At 33.4% G+C, this 16,826-nt stretch overlaps 1 protein-coding gene across 4 annotated transcripts in view; it reads left to right on the forward strand.

Annotated features, from left to right (window-relative positions):
* LOC123557885 (protocadherin-11 X-linked-like) overlaps nucleotides 1-16,826 on the forward strand; it is a 111,518-nt gene that overhangs the window by 54,222 nt on the left and 40,470 nt on the right. For 3 of the 4 annotated variants that reach the window (XM_053544258.1, XM_045349639.2, XM_045349640.2), the window contains one exon: nucleotides 10,975-11,048. The gene's annotated coding sequence lies outside the window, so the exon portion shown is untranslated. Of the gene's footprint in view, nucleotides 1-10,974; nucleotides 11,049-14,255; nucleotides 15,081-16,826 lie in introns of those variants that run through there. The other variant, XM_045349643.2, reaches the window with a different exon arrangement.

The following is a 16,826-nucleotide window of genomic DNA, read 5'->3' on the forward strand; positions in this document are numbered from 1 at the left end:
ATTAGTAAACATACCTTTGTGTAGGTTAGTCTCAGAATGCAACCAGACCACCTCGGTAGCCTAGTGGTAGAGGGCCTGCTTCAAGTGGGGGATGTCCTGGGTTCGATTAGTAGTAACGTCATACCAAATACATAAAAAAGGATACTAGTAGCTAGGACTGGTCAGCCCAGTGTCAGTATAATGAGACTGGACTGGGTATCATGTCACATGTCTACAGCGTGATATTCCAGTGAGACAGCACTATAAAGTTGGGCATTGTGCTCACTGCTACAAGTGGACACTATCGTTTATATGATTGAAAAATTGTTGAAAAAGACGTTAAACCCAAACACACACACACTTAAAATGCCATTGGATAATTTCTTTGAACACTGTTTTCAGAAAGTCTGGTGTTCAAGATCAATTAAAAACTAAACTTTTATAGAAATTAGGTTTTGAGACCAGCTTTAAATGCATGTCTGCTAAATTGGTTAAACCAATCAGATACTCAGGTGTTATAAGCCTGGTGACAAGATACAACCTTTGTAGTCATTATCTTGTCTTTGTCTTCACCAAAGACCTTATTAGACTTTTGGGAGTCTCTAAAAGAGTCAGTATGAGCTGTAAAATTAAATTCATTTTGTAGAATTTTAACATTTTCAAAAGCAGACAGATCTTTCTGATTTCTTGCACCTCAAGATAGAGTTCCATTTTTACATGTTACTTCCTGCAGGTCTCGCAAAAATTGCACCCGTAAAAGAGCAAGGAAAGCAATTAATTACCCCTACTTGCCGTTTTGAAAATGAAACTTTTACTTCATAATACCCCATTCTAGGAGCTTCTGACAACAGTTTATACCCTATAAAGTAGTGAAGTTATTACCATATTCATGAGGTTTCCCAGCGAAGAAGAAAAAAATGTTGTCTGGAAGTGCAAAATTTCATTAGAATGGTTGGTTGATGAATGATAAACCTATTACTACTGCAGAAACCACTACCCTACCGTCTGTCAATCATTGCACAAGCAACATCAGAATAAAATGAGAAAAACATTCCTTTGCATGGTAAAACAGTTTACCTTTATAAAGAATGTTTGCAAAATGATATTGCTTTTAATAGTTTCTGCAAGAATTTCAATGACAAGATTGTTTTTGAAACAGTAGAGTAATCTTTGTTCCTGAAATGTCCACAATAATTAGTCACAGCAGTTTCTTAAAATTACTCTACAAGAATTTACATGGTTCTCGGTGCGTATTTTGTTACCCCAGCCAAAGGCTGAGGGATATATAAGTTTCCATCTGAAGTTGTATGTCAGACATGGTGAAGGATTTTAAAATGTTCATAACAGTTGAACTGTAGTTAATGCAGTTTCTTTTACATGCAGTTTCTTTTCTTTTACATGCAGTTTCTTTTCTTTTTCTTTTCTTTTACATGCAGTTTCAGTTTCTTTTCTTTTACATGCCATTTCTTTTACATGCAGTTTCTTTTCTTTTACATGCAGTTTCTTTTACATGCAGTTTCTTTTTCACAACAACAGGAATTCTATATATTTTGCTTCCATTGCATTCTTAAACTTACTTATATGGTCAAAGGGACTTAAAATGCATATTTTAGTTACTGAAAATAAAACTTAATGTAGTAATCACAGGTGTATTGATCTTTATCAATAAATTATTTGAAATCATTGAAATTCAAATATAATGATGAATGATCGAGTTAAAAAGGGAAGTTTAAATTAGGTTTTGTTTGGTTTTTTTTCAAAATGGTGAACAGGTGGAAGTTTTTAAACCAATCAGATTTGGAACCACCATTTTGAGAAGTACCTGACAGGTGTTACAGTAACTTGTTACACTGATGATTGACTCAGTCTTAAAAATGAATCTTCTTTGTTTTCTCTCCAAGCAGATCAAGGGTAGTAATTTATATAAATCCCTTTACTCCATGGATACGCTTTTTACCACCTCTACAAAGATTTAGTGTCGGTTAAAAAATATTTTTACTTACCTGATTCCCATTGGTTTTGTTTGGAGACATTTGTTGTTCAGACATTTGCAAGATAGACTAGGGAATTGTTTCAAGTATCTGAAATACTCTATGAAGTATTATAGTGGTAAAAACATAAATCTGAAAATAACTGAAAATGGCCTTAGAACAAATGATAAAAAAGGACATCAAGTGCAGTGTAAAAAGGCAAAATCACTTGCCACCAACTGGCTAATTCTCTTGAAATGCTTTTTAATGATGAAAAAGAACTGTATGTTCAATAATGAAGTATTTTGAACTTTTATAACCTCTACATGCAAATACTTCATTACTTGTGTTGTTCAGTCAGGTTCCAGATTTATTTTACGCTTTTAATGAATATTTATGTTTTTACAGAGGGGATGGATGATTGCCTGACATAATGCCAGTCATTTCACATGCAAGTTTTATTCCATTATTATGACAAAAAGCCATGCTGCCCTACTGCCGGGAACCGAAAATTACAAAAAATATGATACTCTACACGATGCCAGACATTACTGGCAATTACCTCATAATTTCCTTCTTCCGCCTTTCACATTATCATAATCATATTCATAATTTGCTGTAGGCATATGGAAATTAAATCCATAGCCAGTGCCGCCTTCGGATTGTGTGAAGTGTTAAGTTGCAAGCAAAACATGTGACCCCCTTCTGTTGCCAGCAATGTGATGGGTTTTATTGTAGGAAGTTTTGGATTCTGTCAAAAGTTTGAGTTGTTTTCCTTCTGTTTCTGCACTTAAACCTGCAAAACTGCAGAATGATTGTACTGGTATGTCATTAGTTTAGTGAAATTGAAACAAGACTGCATTTCAGGTGTTTAGGATTGGCTATCACTGATGGGAGTTAAAGTCTTAAATCCGGGCCATCACCACTGTGAGTTCAAGTTTTTAGTCTCAGCCATCACCGCTGTAAGTTCAAATCTTTATTCTTGGCCATCACCGCTGTAAGTTCAAATCTTTAATCTTGGCCATCACCGCTGTGAGTGAAAGTCTGTAGTCTCGGCCCTCACCGCTGTGAGTTCAAGTCTTTATTCTCGGCCGTCACTGCTGTGATTTCAATCAGCCATCACCGCTGTGAGTTCAAGTTTTTAGTCTTGGCCATCACTGATGTGGGCTTGAATGTTTAATCTCAGACGTAATAGCTTTGTGTTGGGGCCATCACCTCCATAAGGTTATCACTTTCAGTGTTGAAATCTGGCTTGTTGATGGTTTGTGTTTCAGCTCAGGATCTCGACTTTCCCTAAAATAAAGCCCAAAAGAGCCTTGTTGGCTAATTGTCCATTGTCAACACTAGTGTTAAGACCTAACAAAGACAAGCTGTAAATTCTCAAGGATAAACAAATGGTGATCCTCAGATATAGGTTTTGACTCGTGACATGATCCTCTTTCTTGAAAGTTCATCACTCAGAAAAGATCAATTTAACTTGTTAAAAATTCCTTAGTTATTACAATGCTTCAAAAACTGTTGCAAACCTAATCACTATCCCACCTTTCAATTATGTAAGATAATCTTCAGACAGAAGTCTAAATGAGGTCCCCTTAATTAGTACCTTCACACCTAAAAAGGATAAATCATTGAAACTGATTGCTTTTTTACCCATACCACCTTGGGAATCTGTTCAAGTTTGATTTAGAACATTTTTATCAATTTTGACTGGTCTTTTTCACAGCAGGTTAAACCCATTAAGTTGCTGCTCTCTGGAATTTTAAAGATTATCATTTTGTATTTTGAAAAGTGGCAAAAATTTGTGAAACAGTAGTTCCAATTTTTATGTTTTTCCCCAAGCAAATTGTTTCCTGGCCCAATTGTTAAACCTGGTGACTTCAAAGTATTGTTATAAGGAAGAAATATGTTTTAGAAACAGCTTTCATTGGTATTTAATGATGAATTATGGGTGTTTTCCCTGCATGGGACCACCTTTTTATGTTTCTTTTTATCTCCTGGTATCTCAGTTGGAATACACTACCATACTATAGTGCATTTTCTGTAACATTAATTGGGATCAAAGACTTTAAAAATATCCATTTCTATAGTATGAGTAACAGTAGTTTGACTCCTAAATGCACATTACCAGAAAAAGTATTCATGTGTTCTTTATTAGCAGCATGGTCCATTGATTTAGTCACATAAATGTGGCCTGCTTGATTACATTCTGCAGGGATATTCAAGTTTTATGCACAGTGGAATATGTTCTGAACAAGATCACCAGGGTTTAATGGATATATAGGGACGCCACCCCTTGAAGCATAGTTCCATTGTAGTTTGTCTTAATTTGTAAAATGGAGACTGTTTTCTTTGTAAGTAAAGTGCTATGCCAGGGATAATGTGATTTCCAATTTTAAAACTTGATTTCAAATATGCATGGTGTTAACATTTGGGATTATCTGGGACATCAATGGAAGAGTAGATAGTTGTGGAGAAGAGAGCATGGCAGATTGTTCTAGAGTCTAAGAGTAAAAAGATTACAAACAAGAGTAAATAAATGTATATTATTATGAATATGTCTGCTTGATTCATTACTTGTTAGACTATTGGGATAATGGTTACATTGTTCAAGTATTGGTGCTATAATGATTTTTTGCATTCAAATTAACTTTATTCTGAAGTCCCAAAATACAATATAACTTTCTGGATGTACTGACAAGCATTGACCTCTGATTATCATGATATTTGATTTAGGATTTTCAAATGCCTTTTTTTTTTTTTCTTTTTTTTTTCTTTTTTTTTTTTTTTATTTATGAACCATTTCGTATAAAATAATAAATTTTAATGTTAAACCATTTTTAGCTTAACACTGTGTATGTGGCACACTTAAACTGTATAGAATAAATCTTTCTGTAATGAAAAGGTGTATGTTTTGCCATGTTTGCCAAAATTACAATGTCAGACGAGAGTGGCTGTGGTTTCAGTAGATACAAGAAACAATTTTGAAAGTTCAATGTAAGAAGTAGTACAAATGTTGCTGATACTTAATACTTTAGTCTTACCATAAATAAAGCTTAATTGTTTTGGCTGGATCTGTCTGTTTAAGAAAATATATCTTCTTTCAGCACATTCTGTAAAGTTTTACAGTTAAGACGAGCTTTATGGAGACAGAAGAGAAAAGATCAATGTCAGTAAGAAGATATAAACAAATCTTCTTGAACTTGTAAGTCTGTTGATTCAAGAGGACAAAAACCTTGTGACCTTTGGGCATGACCTCAGAATGGTTCAAGCCTCTTTATGATCAGATGAGCCTGTGATCTGACACAGAAAACAAGGTCAAAGGTTATAAAACACAGTTTTAAAACCAGTCTAAGAATGCTATCTTGCCATTGGTCAGTTTCGAAAATGTGCACAGAAACAGCCAATCAGATGACAGAATTTTTAGATTGGTCTTTCTTATATTTCTTTACTTCGACTTTGGTCTCAACCGACCCTCAGTCAGTGTACATCTTGACAGTTTCCAGTGGATAAATGTTACTAATGTAAATGAAATTTCTTTCACAAAATGTCAAAATACATTGATCAAGATGGCTTTTTGTTCTGGGGATTTCACCACAATCTCCCCTCTTCAATTAACCTTTGGAATTTTTTGACATGTTGCTTGTACCTGGTTATATAAATAGGACATTGTGTTGAATTAAGTTTGTCAACTTCTCTAACACAAGAAACTTTCAGTTTAGGTTTAAGATTTTATCAGTTTTGTACTAAACCACAAAATCTACAGTTCTCTCCAAAATTGTTCAAACATTATTAGGGTTTTTTAAGAATACAGTTTTCATTGATCAAAATCTTTTAATTCAAATTGATAGGTTATATAAATTCAGTGTTATCTTTATACTTCTGTAATTCTTTGTTTTTTCTTTTAAAACAATTGAGTTATACAATACTGTCTCGTGTAATAATGATTCATTGATAGTCAAAGACAGTTTCAATTACTATAGATCATGCAAGAGTTATTGGTAGTGAAGACTAAATTTTCTTCTGTTTTTGTGAATCTCTCTAGGTATGGACTTAAGCTTAAGTTCAGTAACCCAATTTTTCTATATAAGTGTAGTAGAATTTAATTGTACAATTGGCATTTTTTTCACTGATTTATTGTTTTCAATGATAAAACCCCATAAATCAGTCAGTTTTGCTAATTGAGGGGATACTTATGATGTCTCAGACAGTATCTTACATCTGATCAATGTTATAAAGACAAATAAAACACTGTTGAAATCTTAAACATACTTTACAATCTGATATAAGATGTTATCTCAGATTGTTTGTTTTGAAAGGAAAAACATAAAGTAATTGCCCTGCTCCTAAGTTTTATGTTTTTTGTTGTAGTTATTCTTATAATAATTGTGATTTATATTAATGGTTATGAGTTTTTTAAAAACAAACTTTTATAAAAAGTAATTATAAAAAGATTTAAATAAATATTTAATATTGGTATACTTTCATAAGGTAAGAGTCTGTAAGTTTGTGCATTTTATTGTAAAGTTGAACAATTTTTTTCTTTCTTTTTAAATGCATCTTTTCTAAGATATGCAAATTTAGTATCTATTTTATGACATACATGGAGTTGTGCATATTTTATTGTAATTAAAGCATTATAATGGCTTTATTTCATACATGGAGTTATGCATGTTTTATTGGAATATAAAGCATTACAATGGCCAAAATTTAGTCGGACATTTTATCCTTCAAGTCCATTAAGAGGCCTCACAGATGAGATGCATGCAGCTAAACTTTTTTAATGGCCTTGTAACAGTGTTTTCATTGGTCAGTGTGGACCAGTTACTGTCAGTCATAAGTGTTTTATTGCTCTTAACTGCCCCTTTGTAATGAATTAGGGGGCTTTTAACTGATTGACCACACAGTGATTTCAGTGTTTTAACTTGATGGACATGGATAATTAATGTGTTATTTCTTTCAAAGGAAAATAATTTATTTGAAATGTCATTTAAAGAAAGAAAAATCAGAGGATTTTAACAGCCATGGATTTTTAGTGAACTTTATTTTCTTTAAAATTGACTAATACCATTTTCAATACAGAATGGTAAGAAGTGTTAAATTTAAGATCACTTTTTTTTAATTTTCTGCATTTTAGTAGTTTTATTTGAGGCTGATTTTCATTAATTTATAGTTTTGCATTGAAATTTTTATGATTGGTCAGAGTCCTTAATGGCATGCATTGAGTAATGTAAAACTGAATTTAATTGCCTTAATGCAAAACTTTTTCACATTTCGGATCCTTTGATGATCTTGCAATTTTAATAATTGATTTAAGTACTAATCAATGAAATACTTCCTGCCTTATATCAGAGATTTTGTTTTTGTTTTTTAAGCTTGCTAAAGAAATGTGTACTATTAAATTATGTGAGAGCTTAAAACAAAGCATCGTTCACTGGTGAAAGAACGTATATTTCTTCATTTTATTCAGCTTTTCAGAGAAAGCCATTTGGCAGAAGCCGTCAATTAAAACTCTTACTTTAGCGCATCAATTACCGTCTTAGACAGGTTCAGGATATTTCATTTGACAAGTTTGTTTAACCTGAATATAATCTTATATTTATTTTGATAGACACAGTTTTTATTTCAATAAGCGAGCGAGAGCGGAATAATTACAATAACAGCAAACTGATGCTTATATGAAAAAATGCAACAGAGCAAGAAAAATGGATGATACGCTTATTTCATTACGAACTCATTTTCTCCGAAGAAAATGATTTTTCTTGATATGAAATGACAGAATACTGAATTGTAGCTTATAATGAAATTATTTGTCCGCACTTGCGGAGCTTTGTAATTCAGTGAAATTTCTCAGGGAAATCTTCATTGGTCAGTGAAGACATTCTGGTACTGTTAAACCTCTGTATATGACAGGTTGTCTGTATTCTTAGGTTCTAACACATTGCAGTTCTTTAACTAAGTGGGCATAAGAGACAGGAAAGTCTCACAGGTTATGAGGTTTGACTGTATCTAAGGTTCTAATTATACAGTCACATTTTCATCAGAGTCTCTTTCAAATAAAACAAATTGTCTGTAAATTTGTCGCATTTAGACAACAGTTGAATGTATCCAGATTCCTATTTGTTTTATAAGTATTTAAAAAAAATTGACAAGTTACATATCCATTTAATACTATGAGGAATTGGACTTGTTAAAAGTTAAGCTTGTGACAATGTTTATTATTCATGCTGAAATTGTCTTCCAACAGCAGTTCATTTGTCAACAAGGATTACTGAGGTCTATGGTATGTGTTCAGAGATTATGGAATTCCATGGCCAGTATTCTGTGAGGAATTGGACTGGTCATCCATCAACCAAGACTTTGGAGCTTTATAGAGGAATTGGCAGCTGGAGTTCCACACTTATGTTATTCAAGTGCCACTTTTCCATCATAGGAGACTGCCATTCTAACAAGACATGAGTGCCATTCTTATTTCATACAAGCACCGCTTCTAGGTCATACGAGGGCCACTCTTACATCATGTCATACAAGTGCAACACATATGTCACATGAGGGCCAATTAGTGCCACTGACATGTCATAGGAGAGCCACTCTTACATCATAACAAGGCCACTGCTAGATCATAGGAGGGCCAGTCTTACATCATTATAACCAGGTCACTGCTAGATCACATGAGGACCATTCTTGCATTGTAGGAGAGCCACTCTTGCATCATAACAAGGTCACAGCTAGATCACATGAGGGTCATTTTTGCATCGTAGGAGAGCCACTCTTACATCATAGCAAGGTCACTGCTAGATCACATGAGGGTCATTCTTACATCATAGGATGATCACTCTTACATCATAACAAGGCACTGCTAGATCACATGAGGGCCATTCTTGCATCATAGCAAGGTCACTGCTAGATCACATGAGGGCCATTCTTGCATCATAGGAAGATCACTGCTAGATCACATGAGGACCATTCTTGCATCATAGCAAGGCCACTGCTAGATCACATGAGGACCATTCTTGCATCATAGCAGGGTCACTGCTAGATCACATGAGGGCCATTCTTACATTGTAGGATGATCACTCTTACATCATAACAAGGCACTGCTAGATCACATGAGGGCCATTCTTGCATCATAGCAAGGTCACTGCTAGATCACATGAGGATCATTCTTGCATCATAGCATGGTCACTGCTAGATCACATGAGGGCCATTCTTGCTTCACAGGGGGTGGGGGCCACTCTTGTATCATAAGAGTGCTACTGTTGCATCACACATACATATGCACTTTAATTTTGTTTTTTTCAAAGACTGTAGATTTGAAAAAGTAGCCTTGTGTTGTATACTGAACAGGGAGAATATGTTTTTTGGTTCCAAAGCTCCAAGCATATGTTTCTATTCTTGTGACATACCCTTTAAATCTTTTCACTATGAGCATAATGTTATATTTTTATATTGACAAAAACATTTTTATGCCACATTTTACTCTTCTCTGGCATATTTACATCTGTTTGCACTAAGTGAAAATTGCTGCTAGACAAAATTATGGGTGAGGAAATAAAATCAGTTATTACCAAAGTTATTGTGATATTGACTGACATATTCCATTGTTTGGGTCTGAAGTGTAATATGAAAAATCTATGACTGTTTTTGTTAGTTTCTAATTAAGTCAAGAAATGTGAAACTGTTAAATGTAGATTGTTCACATGAAGTAACAAGTTAACTGTTAAAACCCATGTATTGTGTGCATATTTGATACTCCTTTCCCAATGATTTTAATTGGTAGTGGGTGAGCAGCACAACTCCCTGCTCAGAATAAGTGTGATGCCAAACACTCAAGAAAGACACCTTAGCCTGCTAAATATCTAAAATGGACTGGTCCATCATTAATTTTGGGCAGCACCACTTATTATTCATAGGGGTGTTCACTGAAATTTTACTGACTGAATAGCGAACAGTGCAGATCCGTGCAGGCTAATCTTGGTCTGCACTGGTCGCACAGGCAAAATCTCTTGCCACCATCAGGCTAAAGGTTAAGATTTTTTTCTTTGAATCATTATAGTGGTATACTGCCCAAATTGGATGATGGACCAGTCCATTTTAAAATTTTAGCAGGATTAGTTAAACAAGAATATAAATTTTATAGGAACTTGAATATGTAGTCACATCTGCTAGTAATTCCTTTATGTACTACAAAAATGTTTTGCTCAGACCTCATTGATGTTGATAGACTGACCTCAAGGCAAAAACTAATTGTGTTTTTTGAACTGCATCGATTACCCGGGTATTTGTTATTACATTTGTTCTGTTAGAGTGCTTCGAACAGACTCAGTGAGCAGATTCCGATATTGACAGTTGTTGCCGCCAGATATTATAGAAAAAAATATTTAAGGGAGTTAGGATCTGGTTGATAGAGGTGTTGTCTGCTATCCCGGACAGAGGTCATGAGTTTGAACCAAGTCGGGGGTGTGAATCCACACATCACTGGTGTTATTCCAAACATTACTAGTGTAAATCCACACATTGCATGTGTAAGTCTGCAAATTACTAGTGTTAAATATCTTTTGGAGAAAATTAAGTCTTTCTGTGGTGAAATGGGATCATTCATCACCAGATTGTGCTCTTCAGAAATATTCCCCACGGAGGAGGAAAAGGTCTATATTAAAAGATCTAACTGAATTTTTAGATTTCCGATCTTTGTCTCTTTTTTTTTTTTTGCCATTATACTGTACCTCTAAGAAATAGAATTTGTTTGTAATGCAGCATTTCACATGTTTGCAGGTTTTCTCATCTTCTGCATTCATAATTGATAGAGAAATTGTCAAGAATTCCATATACCATTGATTCTTGGTCCTTAATTTAGACACTGAACTGAAGATTAGAGACTCCTATAATCTCTGAATCGAACCAAATTCATTAAATATTTAACTCCGCCTTACTTGTAAGGTTTCAGCAGTAAACTAGTTATGCAGTTACCAGTTCTTGTTCTTTTGAAGTGAAAATAACTTTAAGTGTTATATTTATGTATTTTCAGAGGTTCCCAACTTCAAATATTAGAAAGATGAAAGGTAATGATTGATTCGAGATTTACAGATTCTGCCGTCAAAGGTATTATAGTATTTTAATTGTACACAATGGAAATGAAAGTCCTCAAATGAACTATGGGAAAAATTAACAGACTTACGTATTTCAATTAAGAAATTAGTTTTATTTTGTACATTTTGCCAGTTTATCTCCATGGTAACTATTGCCTTCCAGACATTTTGCACTAATTGTAAGAATTTAACTTAAAATTTAACCAAATGCAAAGTAACAAGATTTTTATTATTATCTCTTTACCAGATTTTCATTATTATCTCTTCATCAGGCAATTGTCTTTTTTTTAAGTGAAGACTTTTAAGTAAAGACACTTTACATACTATGAAATCAGTTAATACCCTTTGCTTGAACACATCATCAGGTCTCAGCCAAATCCTTATATAATTTATGTTGTTCGATGGCTTGAACTACCCCTAACTCGAACAAATTTAGCCGGTCCCATAGAGTTAAGATAATGAAGTTAATGACTGTACTCCAATGTAGAATTTTTTTAATTTTGTGCCAGGATTTCAGATATTTAACCCTTACCATGCTGGACACAATTGATTCTGCCTTTGCGACCAGTGCACATCCATGCAGTCTGATCATGGTCTGCACTGTTCGCGATTCAGTCAGTATCTTTTTGGTAAGCACCCCTTTAAACAGTTAATGGTACTGTCCAAATTGAAAGGTGGACAAGTTCATTGTAGAAATTTAGCAGGGTTAGGGTCAAAAGGAATGTAATTTGTTCTTAGGAATTTTTTATCTTGTGGGTACACGCAGGGCCTTGTTACCAGCTACACTGGAGCAGAATATTTCAGACCACTGAATGATAACGCTAATGTTCATACTTTGTACAGTTTTAACAATACAATCATGAAAACAAATACATTAAAAGAATCTGGATTTCATGTTGTCACAATATACAGGTGGATGATTCAGTCAGTAGAATTGTGATTGCATGTTAACGATCGCATGTTAGCGATTTTTAACCAAATCCATTAGCAGAACTTTGACATATTGCTACATTTTATTGAATTGCACAAATGAGTTTAAATCCCATGAAACTGCAGGTTTATATTTTTGTGTTGTGAATAAATCTTTTATAAAAAAGGCCACATGCAGTTACAAATTTATTAAGATTTCACTATTAGATATCTTTAGATCATAAAAACTGATAAAGTGTAGCATTTGAACAATATTTATGCTATCATAGAGAACCTGTGATTTATGTATCACAAATATGATAAAGTGTAGCATTAAAACAAAATATATGCTATGTCATAGAGAAGCTGTGATTTATAAATCACAAAATATGGTAAAAGTGTAGCATTTAAACAATAGAGAAACTTTGATTTATATATCACAAATAAAGTGTAGCATTTAAACAATGTTTTTGCTGTGATTTAAGATCTATCACAGAGCCTGTGATTCATATATCATAAATGTAATAAAGTATAGCATTTAACAAGATAATATTTATGCTATTAATGTTTTATATTTAGCTTGATTTTTTTTTTTTGCTTGATTATATTTTAAGTTACATTAATAGTCATTTTTGCCAATATTAAAGAAACAAAACAATCCCCACTTTCTTACTTTAGTTTAGTTTGACCTTTCAAATTTCATTTAAAAGACAAATCTCCATAATATAAGATAAATGTGATTTTTGAATAAGATAAATTTAACCTGTGGTCTAGGAAGTCTGGATTATTTACATAAATCTAAATGGTGTATATAAAATGCCTTGATCTTTTTGTTTTCACTTAGCTCTTCGATACTTGATACATGAACTCCAAACGTCTGACAGAGTCTAACGCAGAGAGCAGCCATCTTAATTCCTTGGTGCTTGAGACGAGTCTGCGTCAATAAACACGCATCTTGAAGTTGATTGGTCAACATTTACATAAGAATTTTATTTTTTCATACCATCATTTGGTGGATTATATCAGTTGAAAATTATGACATTATAATACCGGGGTAGTTTAGTAGAATGATTAATTCTGTAATGATTTTCAACAAGGGTTATGATGACTTTAACACAAAATCTCCGGTTAGCACAGAGTTCACGTCCTAAAACAGATTGAAGACTTAAGATATCTAAAAGCATGTTTGGAATTCGTGTTTGAGATAGGATAAACATGTCATTGATTGAACGAAAGGGATTTTGACTGTAAAAACAAACTATTGAGTAATTGACTTAATAGAGACCTCCCGTCTTTTTATTGTATCCCCGTAAATCTCTTTAAATATTAAACTGTTTCAAATCTGTTGGTATGTTTCAATGAATTGTGTTATTTTCAATGTATTCCATTTTCCTTTATATGTGACTATTTTCTGAAGAAAAGAACAAAACATGGATTTGTCTGGTAAATTTTGTAAAAAAATGTACCTTTATGTAGAAAACCTGTTCAGATTCAAGTGATATTTTGCTTTCTTAACCTTTAGCCTACTGGCGGCAAGTGATTCTGCCTTTGTGACCAGTGCAGACCAAGATCAGCCTGCACATCCATGCAGTCTGATCATGGTCTGCACTGTTCGCTATTCAGTCACGAAATTTTCAGTGAACACCCCTTTAAATAATAAATGATATTGCCCAAATTGAATGACGAACCAGTCCATTGTAGAAATATAGCAGGCTAAGGGTTAATATAAAACCCCAGTTACTGTGCATATTGTTTTTTTTTAGATATTCCCGTTGGAGATTGTTCTCAGTATCTCATACAAGTGATTAGTGTGCCCAAAGATTATCAGTGAAGTATTTTTGACAATTTCTGTTCCAGAATGTAAATGAATCTTTCATATCATTTAAAAATGTGATGTTTTAATTGCATTTAGTAAAATATTATTCGTTTGAAAAACTTCTGTAAAAAAAATGAATGCACAGGTACATATAATAGAGATTTTATGGTAGTTATTTTCTAATCATCTTTTTTTTTGTCATTTAATTGAGAACAATTACCAAAATACTCTAAGGATCTATGAGTCATTTAAATTAAGCTGACTGACATTCTGAGAGAAAATAATCCTGCAAAAACTTAGAATAGATTTATTGCAAAATCATTTTTTATCATTAACAGGTTGTCTATAAAGTTGGTGTGCCATATACTATAGGGTGACTTGAGATAAGGCTGGGGATACGATAGGCATCTGATAGGTCTGTTTGAATATAAAACAGATACAAGATAGTGCTATCTCTAACAATTTGATACATATAAAATACAAATTATAGCGGCAGATAGGGAGGATTTTACGTCTGCTAAATCGTTACCTATTTGCTAAAGTTACCTGTTCGTAAAATAACAATGATAGTTTACTTATCAGTGAGATTGTTGTAAAACAGTTTGATCCTGAACCAAATAATACAGAAGCGTTTTAAACACCTCGGGTTAGAGGTTAGATCGCAGATATTCTATTTATTGGAGATATTTTGTTACTGATTTTTTGTGCGGATTTTGTCAACAAACAATCAAATTGGACACGATAAGAGCTAATTGTTTTTTATTAGCTCGAGTGTCGACTCATTTTGTAGACAATGGAATATAAGCGTTGATGCGAAGAGACAAAATTGTTAAAAAAGTTTAGAGATTAAATAGGGTATCAAAGATTATGTGCTACTATCACACTATGAAGGATGAATAAATGATACACATGGTAGGTTCTAATGATTCAATAAGACAGTTTAATTGAAATGGGAGTTATAGACCAGTGCTACTGAAGAGGGATTTAATCGCTCTTACAGATAGATCTTTTGACTTATTGTAACGTTTTTTTCCTGTCAAATTTTGAGCGGAATAAATAGTTAATCTGAACACTAACAAATCATCACCCTTATAATGAGGGGTCTAGTTGTAATTTCTGTAGTGATTTAAGTTTAACAACTGGAAAGATTTTAATTGCTACTCTGTAAGCAACACGCCTTGAGTCATTTTTGTCAGTCGAGTGGATGAAATCGTAATTAGTTTTACTGGATGGAATAATTACGGATTATAAAAAAAGTATAAATTTAAGCATACAGATAAACTAACGAAATTTTAGAGTACACACAAAGACAAACAAAAGGTGAGTGAATTGGCATAAATTTCTCAAATTCCACGTTTTATTTTTCTTTCTGTCTTTTTATTTGAAATTTTAGTATTGTTGGCAATAAAAACATCCAGCTGGAATTTTTAGTATCGAAACAGGAGATGAAAGAGGCAGGACATTGATAGTATTCATGGTGGTTTTCCGAGATTTCTTTCTGGTATTTTAGAATGCAAACTAAATCTGCAAAACTAATCAAATATGGCCATTAACAATATGTGCTATTCTATAAATTGCTTCCTCTGTATGGCGGGCAGGGAGTTTACGATGTCCGAGCCTGGAGCCATGTCAGATTCTTCTTTTTACATCATCACCCTTGGAGATTTGAGGGGTCAGCTTTAGATTAGAATGGACAGCACTGCAGTGACCACTGCATCACAAAAGTCCCGCTAATAATTAAAAATCTTGGGACACTAATTTTGTTGGGCATGTTTTACATGCAAGGGGTCAAATAATAATTAGAATGGGGAATTTCATTGGATCAGTTTAGTCCCTGGGGTTTTGGGCGAGAATTCGTAAAATTATTATGGAAATTAGAACTAGATGAGTGCTTGAAATAGGATTAGTTTACAGAAAATTATCGCGGAAAATGATGTTTGCTTCAATATTGCGTGTGGCGGGGATCCTGACTGGACTGGTCAAGAGCGAAATTCCATTAATTGTTGTAAATGGACAAACACATTTAACGACCACTTTCTAGTGTGAAAACATGCTTTTAGCTGTGATATATGTGCCGGTGGGATATGGAATTCTGATAACTTTATAGTGGTCATGAATATTATTTAATTGTAGTATTAAGAAAAGCGTGCTCAGATCTTCTTTCTCAGAAAATGTGTTCTTTTTATGTATACCAATAGGGAATATTGTCATGTTTATAAGAATTTTAATCGTAAGTTTTATATATTATCTTTTTCACTCTGAAGCATTATAATAATGATTTTTTTTTTCAGTGTTAAGTTTATTGTTCAAATTCTTGTGAATTTCGTTTGCATTCTACATCAGGAAATTAATTCCTTACCATTGATGATGATGATTGTGGTGATGTTGTTGTTGTTGTTGATAATGATGATGGTGGTTTATTTAAAAGTATGTTTTCCTGTTTATGAGATTCACTTCCAGACAGGCGACTGTCACTTGGATAATTTTTACAGTTTAAACGCATGATCACTATCTTAATGTACATAAGTGCGACATTTTTTTCAGGGTTGGTAGTCATTGGGTCGTTATGCATAGTGGCATTATCGATAAATGGAAGATTGAACTGGCACAATTTACTTGTACAGTTTTAAATGGAATCCATTTGAACTTGAAAACATAAACATGATCACTTTAAGGATACACTAAGGAGTGAATTGGCATTTGTGGACATTTTTTGTTTTTATTTTATATAAATTAATCATAATTATCTATCTGATGCGTACGTATATATGAAGTGCTTTTAGGGTCAGTTGAGGGTTTGCAGTCAAATTGCAGTTATTCTCTCTTGGACAAATTATTTCATGCAAATTACTTTTACAGTAACTGTTAAATTTGGCATATCAGATGTAGATGTATTTGACGTATCTCTTAGGGTCAGTTTAGGTATTTCTCTGACAAGGCAGTATTGTTGGCATATAAATCACTTCTAGTGATAGCTCAAGTTTAACATGAAACTGAAAGTGGAAAATTTAGAAAAAAAAATCCGGGCTAATGTCCTGTTGGTTTATTCCTTTTAAGGCTATAGCC

The sequence above is a fragment of the Mercenaria mercenaria genome, chromosome 5, assembly GCF_021730395.1.
Source record: "Mercenaria mercenaria strain notata chromosome 5, MADL_Memer_1, whole genome shotgun sequence".
NCBI lineage: Eukaryota > Metazoa > Mollusca > Bivalvia > Venerida > Veneridae > Mercenaria > Mercenaria mercenaria.